We start from the raw sequence: 7,965 nt of genomic DNA, 5'->3' as shown, positions 1-7,965 counted from the left end.
CACCCCCAAGAATTGAGGCATTAAATTTTAGGTTTAAAGATTTTTCGCTAACTTCTTTAATCATAAAAACCAGAAAAAAAATTCAAATGTTAAAGTCAGCTGAAGGAGTTGTACAGTAAATTTCTTAAGATTTCTGGGGAAAGGGATTTAAAGAACTTCATTTAACTTAGGGATGGGTCTAGTAATAATTTTCAGATCCTCTCCATCTCTCTGGATTTGCTGAGAAATCCGAAATTTCAAAATTCAAGAGAAAACCCGTTTCTCTTGAATTTTGAAATATCTGAGGTCTCAGAAAATCCAGAGGAAGAGGAAGAACTCTTTCAGCTGTGAGTTTACAGAGGCTTTGCCTTTAGATTTCATTTCTTTGAACATTGATGGTGGATAAGAAACTGAAAACTTGTAGCTAGCAATATGCGAATTAAAATTTTTAATTAATATTTGGCAAAGGAATTTAGCTCCAAAATATAAGTAATTTTTAAAGTTTTACTAACTATTACTAATTAGTTAATTATTCAGAGCAAAAATCGTAATTCAATTGGTTTCATTTCAACTGAATCCGAAAGGAGTTTCCAAATTAGTGATAAAAATTATTTACTTTCTTATGCTTTTTTGGTCTCAGGATAAGGATAATAATAAGTTCTAGGATAATATCCTTAGAATTTATTATTATTTTCATTACGAGCTGAAAATTCAGATGTTATTCTGGGATTTAAGGCCGGTCCTTCCATCCCTACTTTTATATGTAATTTTGAATTAGCATCAAGTTAAAATGGCTTTGGTATTATTATTATATTCTCTGGATGGACAAAATTGGAAATATTTTGGCCATGGAATAATAATTCCCTTAAAGAAACCCTATCCAGGAACACGTTATATTGTAGGCTTAATGGATAAATTGGTGTTTCAAAGAAGAGTGCTTTTTTCAAAGAGCTTTCCTTTATAAAGACATTGAAATACATTATTACATAAACCGTTTCTCTTTCCAAAATTAGAATCCGAAAAAAAAAACCAAACTGAAAACCGTTTAAAATAACACATTAAAATTTACAAAATTTTGTTTTATTCAATCATCAAGGTTCTGTCCGATGGACTAAGTTTCTCAATACAATAAAAAAGAGTGCGATTTTAAGAAAAGTCGGTTAATTAACAGTTCTTTCTTAAGATCTTAGCAGGATAGAACCTGAGGAAATGTTTATTAAATATTACAATTTTAAAATCTCAAATGATTTTCACTTCTGTTCCTCATTGATCTTTGCTTGAAACAGAAGTCAGTTTACAATCAGGTGGCGAAAAAAATCAACAAAATTCGAATAATTTCTTTCTATCAACAATAACCCAAAGAAGTACTAAGATTGAGAGGTCAATTTTCATAAATACAAGAATCATTTTCATTTCTCTCGAGATATTCGGAGTGATCAATGGAAGAAGACATCTTTCGAAATCACATTCAACATGCATTTTAAAAATCTTTCTTTTGGCCAGTGATTTACATAATTAAAGAGCAAGGATTCACTTTAAAGTTCGTTTTTTAAATTAACGTACGACACATAGAAGTCTTACTCACACCGCTGCTTGTCTCCCGACAATACCATCTTCATCCTTCTGCATCGAACGACTCCTGCATCTGACGCAACACTTCTTGCCTTTAGAGTTCCGCCATTTTTATTCAAAGTTGAAAAGTATGTGCGTGGTCCGCCATATTTCTCTCAAAGACCAGTTCGGCTAACTTGCTTCGGGGGAAGATCAATATTTTCTTCTTAATGGCCTCTGGAACTTCTACAAAATGGCTTCCTCGCTAGTTCAACTGTTTTTCTTTCTTTTTGATGGAAAAGGGCGTTATTGTCTTAAATGAAGTCATTCGGGGACATTAATAAACCACCGGATTGCGATGCAATTGATGAAGTTCGCGACTCCTCACCACACACACGTTAATGTACTCGGATGGCGGATTTGCATCTCACCGTATCGTTTCACACAAGAGTCAAAAAGATGCTGCACGAGACAGGAATGTACATCTCTTCTTGTCCACCTTCTCAGAGTTATTCGGCAGATTTGAGAAGGCTTCAGGAGGCAGAAGACAATTATCACATCCACTATTAGACGCACATACAAAAGAACGGCAAATATTCGTCGGTGGGACTTCAATGGAGAAGCGCACGTCTGCCTCTTTTATCACAGTGAAATTCAGTGACTCGAAGCGGTTTCGCACTCCTACACCTGTCGCGAGCACAGGTGGGACAGTCGGTCTGACCTGGACATCGGACTATCCGCGATGGGAGTGGAGCCGTGCGTAGGGGCCCACAAGTGCCCATCACTCAAAGCGTGGCCACTGACGGGGGTGTAAGGCGGAGGAGCGAGAGCCATATGATGGTGATCGTGGGTCGGGTGTGCATCCGGATCTTTGCCTCGAATAACTTCCGTCATGAACGCAATGTACATAATGGCCAACCTGAGGGTCTCGATGCGTGACAGCCGTTTCTCGTAAGCGAACGTCGGCACCTTTTTGCGCAGTTTATCGAAAGCAGAGTTCAGATTAAACATCCTCCGTCGCTCTCTGATGTTGGCAGCTCGGCGTTGGGCCATTGTGGCTACTCGGCGGCGAGTCTTCGACTTCCCACCTTGCTGCTGACCGTTACCGTTCACCGCCAGTGAACCGCTGCCAGCTCCTCCGCATCCCGCCCCGCGCACCTGAGCTCCGAATCTTTGCACAGCCATGCCGGGTATTCGCGCTCCGCCTACGGGACAAGGACCACCTGTCAAGCCGAAAGGTCCAAAATCACAGGAAACTGGGTTAAAGGTCGCCTGACCTTGGTACGGAGAACTGAAGGCAGACTGAGCTTCCCAAGCTAAGGAGGCGTAGTTTTCGGCAGCGTCTGAGCCGAAGTAGGAGACGCCAAAGTTAGCGGAAGAATGTGCTGGCGGTGGTGGGCGGAAACCACTTAAACTGAAGTCATAGGTGAAATCTGCAGCCGCTGCTACCGCTGCCGCCGCCGCTGCCGTGTTTGTTAATTCGAGGAACGAAGCGGCCGCTGCGGCGGCAGCGCTGGAGCCGCAGTCAGGTGTAGCAAAAGTGGCGGCCGTGGCCGAAGCACCGTGAAAACGATTGACACCGTTTGACGGGTTGAGCGCGCCCGACATGGCATGCAGTGTGGCGTGGCAAGGCGCCGGCTGGGACGACTGCTCCGGGCAAAGGAACGGAATGCAAATAAATTACGACATCGACAACAGGCTGCTCGCTTATATACGAAGAGATAGTTTTACTCGCGGGACGGGACGTCACGAGAAGAGGAAGAACTCCGAACTGTCCGGAAGACTCAAGTTGGAGCTTCCTTAATGGCTTATTAGCCGGTCGATCGACATTATGCTGCACGCGCGCCAGATTGGCACGCCGCCGACCCCCCGCCCAACACGCCTACCCAGTGATTTGGTCGATTTCACGCTGCCCTTGCTGCTTTGCCGAGAAATTGACAATGTGACGCGCGCCTGGCGTTCGCTCGTGCACGCGGGTAACGGCTGGCAGAGAAGTTGATCAGCGAGCACGAACCGACGAATGGGAGCGGTTGCAGATGTGCGGAGATCGATAGCCTTTCCCTTGCACGGGTTCAGAAGTTACGACGGTAGCTCCTTGTGTTCCGCCGATGACTGATGTTTCGTGTGTAGCTTTATGGCTTACATCAAACTATCCATTCCGCCTCCCCTCCTCCTCCTCCTCCCCATCTCTCTCTCTCTCTCTCTCTCTCTCTCTCTCTCCCTCTCATTCATTCGAAACAGCTGCTGGACAAAGCTGACACTCAAGATGCTGTTATAGTAATGGAGTTATTTACCTCAACTTCTTAAGCTTAGTTTCCTTATTCTGCTAGCCTTTCCCCCTCGTTACCGTAAGAAGGAAATTTTTTTGTTTTTTTGTTGTTTTTTTTTTTTTTTTTTTGGTTTTCCTTCTAACGCGTATTAAAACCACACGCCGGACGACTAACGCCTGTGGTCGTGAAATTGTCGTCAAGGGGTGAAGGAGATCAATCGACGGATAAAAAAGAAAAAAAGAAAAAGGGAAGCGAAGAAACGGCTACACGAAACAGCTTAAGACAACGGATGTTGCAGAAACTGAAGAAAAGTTGTTGGTGGTGGTGTGAATTACATTTGTCTACCGTCCCTTATTGCCCGTGTAGGTGAATGCATGATTATGACTGAGGCCTGACTTATCGCTTTATCAATGGGTTCCCATTTTTATCCCTTCTTCGCTTTCTTCAAAATAGAGCGATAAAAACAGAGACAGTTTGGCTGAAAACGGATGTAGTGCTCTGAAAGCGATCTACTGAATGGATAATCGGCTAAACTTAACTGGTGCAGTTGCTTATGCTACTCGTTGTTGGATTAACAAGGGCACCCATGATGCGATTAAACTTTGCTTAGAAGATTGAGTAATTACGATCCTAACATCGACTCTACACACATTTCTAATTAGTGTACCTCTAAAAGATGCCAAAAATTATCTAATCTATCTCGCAACCACGTGTTTAACTATTAACCAACCGTCTGCGTGAAAATTAAAACCATCTTTCTGTTGATTTTCTGTTTACTAGATGAAAAACCCGGGTTTGTGGGATGAAAAATCAAGCTACCCTCGCCTGAAACCAATTAACCCAGCCACGTTGTGAAAAAGGCCTGTAAAAATCCCTTACGTCATCGATGGCGACTCGAACTCAAGTCTTTTCCACCCTGTGTGGGGCGCAAACTCTGCTACCCACGAGGGCGATTGGTAGACTCGCCATCCTCCCCACAACGGGTGGAAAGGTTCGAGTCCCATCGATGACAGGAGGAAATTTTATTGCCCTTTTTCACAACGTGGCTGAGTTAATCAGTCTCAGACAAGGGTAGCATGGCGCTACAACAACAACAACCCTTTTATAACAAAACCAGTTTTAGAGTCCGAAAGTGGAAGTTTGATGGACTCAACTATCTATTTTTTTATAGTTAGGGAAGGACGTTGCATGGTTGTTTTCCATTAAGATTGTTACTAAATATAATACCACGTGAAATTAATAATATAATTTATTAAGCTATTCGCCTAAACTACTATACATTAAGGTAACGTTTCAGGTATCTTACTGACACCCATCATCAAACCTTGCTGTTAGGAGAAACAAATAGAAAGGGTTAAAATTTTGAATACAATTACCAATATAATGAATACAGTGAAACTTCCCTTTAACGGACAGCCATGGGGAACGAAAATGTGTCCGTTAGAGAGAAGTCTCCGCTAACAAGAAGTCTGAGGGAGAAAAAAAAAAAATAAATAAATAAAGAAAGAAAAATCGTTAAAAGTTTAATGTAAAATTAAATTAAAATATATACAGATTTTGAACAATATTTTTGTAAATAATATACAATTACATACACGAGAGATAAAGAAAAATCGTTAAACGTTTAATGTAAAATTAAATTTTTTACAGATTTTGGACAATATTTTTGTAAATAATACACATACAATTGTGCTATGCATATTATGACTTTATCTTAAGAAAAATACATACAGTAATCACTTATTTTCTTCTGCACCTTCTTCCGGCTAATAATTTTGTTTTCAACATTTGTTTGGAGTGAAGAAACCATCGAAATTCCTTCAGTATCTTCTTCAGGGGCGAAAAACATTTTTAAACGATTGATTTGTATGAGCGCTTCTTCTATTTTCATCGGTGGTTCGTCGTTAATATGTTCTTCGACAGAATGACCTCCTTCCATTTCTTCATCCTCAGAGGAACTTCTTGAAAAATATCGATGATAATGTCGTTGATATCTATAGCACCATCTTCTGTAGTGAGGTTCAAGTCTATATCTTTGTAGCCAGGGTCACTTGTAGCTGAAGTATCGTACATTATCAATAGATGTTGAAGTTCTTGTTCTTCTTAGTGCACTACATTGCTGTTCACAACTTCAATTTTTGCGTTTGGGAAGCCAGACTTTACAAAACAGTTCACGACAGTTTGTTTTCTAATTGCGTTTACTGAAGAGGAAATCCATTGAATCGCATCTAGGATGCTGATTTTCTTTGCAAGGTCACTCGCACATGTTACATCGTTCATGTTTGCAATGAGATGTCTTAAAACACGTAGTGAAGTTTAAAATTTTTTATTATCTCTTGATCCAAGGGCTGACACTCTGCAGTTGTGTTTGGTAGCAGAAAAACGATTTGAATGTTGGACAATTCAATGTGCGGGTCAGATGTAGCATTATCCATGAAAAGAATAATTTTTCTGTTTTGACGAATCATGTTTTGGTTAAAGTGACTTATCCATTCGCTCATGATATCTCGTCTCATCCACACTTTTTTATTAGACTTTCAGTTAACATTCAAAAGATTCAACTTTATGCCCTTGAAACAACGAGGATTTTGTGGTTTTCCTATAACAAGAGGTTGTTCAAAGTCTCCCAGCATATTTGTACACAATAGTACAGTCAAGCGTTCCTTAGAAATTTCGCCCTGGCACGAAAAGCGCCCTGACACTTTTCGTTTTTAAGACTCATTGTTTTTTCAGGAAGAGCTTTAAAAAAACAACCCTGTTTCGTCACAGTCGTAAATATCCTTAGCTTCAAAATCACGACATAAATCTTCCAATTTGACGGTCCACTCTGTTACAACCCCACTATCAACTGATCCACCTTCACCACTTACGGTTTTCCAAGAAATTTTATGCCGAGTTTTGAACTTGTCTAGCCATCCCACAGAAGCTTTGAACTCATTTACTCCCATAGATTTCGCAACCTCCAAAGCCTTTTCCCTAATAATACGCTCATTAATGGGAATTTTTTTAGCTCGTTCGCGACAAAACCACTCATACGTAACATTGTCAATTTGAAGTCCAACAGTTTTTGGGAATGATTTTTGAACTTTGCAGCGAGATTGCGAACATTATTTTTTTGCCGATCATACGCATTAATGAGTTCGACTTTATCTTTTAAAGTTAAATGTTTACGAGAAGACATTGTGCACTTCACACGACACTGAACAAAACTGAAAAGACGAAAGGCCGACTATTCCCCACTCCCCCTGCACACACCGAATTCATCAGAAGTTTTACACGTGCCTTAAAATTCTTGAAAAAGGGTTTAGGACCGCGACGTAAACCTTGATAAATTTCAGAGAATCGGAAATAGAAAATAAACACACGATTGAGGCAATATGTGGAAGAAAAGTTCCTAGAAAAAGGGCCTTAAGCTCGCCCGCTGTCCATTATGGGGAGATCAAATTAAGTGCTAATCTAAACGAAACAGTGCAGATTGCCTGTCCGCGTCCGTTACAGAGAATGTCCGCTAGACAGAAGCTGCAAACACGTTAAAACCAATAGAGGTGAGTTGGGGAATTTGAAAATGTCCGTTGTAGAGAGATGTCCGTTAACGAGAGGTGTCCGTTAGGAGAAGTTTCACTGTATTACAATTAGCGATTAGAATTGTTTATTTGCAAATCGTAATTGTAATTTTCATAATATTGTTAATTGTATTCAAGTTTGTAATTTGAATACAATTACCATACAAATACAATTTGAATCTATTTTTGTTCTCCCAACAGCAAGGTCTGATGATGGATATCGGTAAGTTACCTGAAACGTCACCTTAATGTGGTTTAGGCGAATAGCTTAATAAACTATATTATTAATTTCACGTGGTATAAGAGTGGTATTATATTTAGTAATAATCTTATCTATTCTTTCTCAAAAATATTAACTGCAGCATCCCCTTCCCACTCGTTCTAAGTTCTGGTCACCAAATTAACTGGCATATTTGTCCAAAACAATGAAGACAACAAAAACTTCAAATTTAATATTCGTATTGATATATGTAATATAGAAACTATTGATTTTGAATATTAAAAACAAATTTAAATACTCTTGTTTTTCCTGTTGTCGCGTGAATAATTTTATTATTTGGTTCAGCGCTTTATTTTGATCTTCTGAATTAAATCTTATTATG

General features: G+C 39.9%; 1 pseudogene; it reads right to left on the bottom strand.

The window, feature by feature from the left end:
• Positions 1 to 2,211: 2,211 nt before the first annotated feature.
• LOC150091049 (uncharacterized) overlaps positions 2,212 to 7,965 on the bottom strand; it is a 44,656-nt pseudogene continuing 38,902 nt past the window's right edge.

This window comes from Mastigoproctus giganteus, chromosome 1 (assembly GCF_048544385.1).
Source record: "Mastigoproctus giganteus isolate SK-2022 chromosome 1, ASM4854438v1, whole genome shotgun sequence".
In the NCBI taxonomy this organism is placed as follows: domain Eukaryota; kingdom Metazoa; phylum Arthropoda; class Arachnida; order Uropygi; family Thelyphonidae; genus Mastigoproctus; species Mastigoproctus giganteus.
The sequence above is the reverse complement of the archived record's forward strand: the minus strand, read 5'-3'. Positions and strand labels throughout refer to the sequence as shown.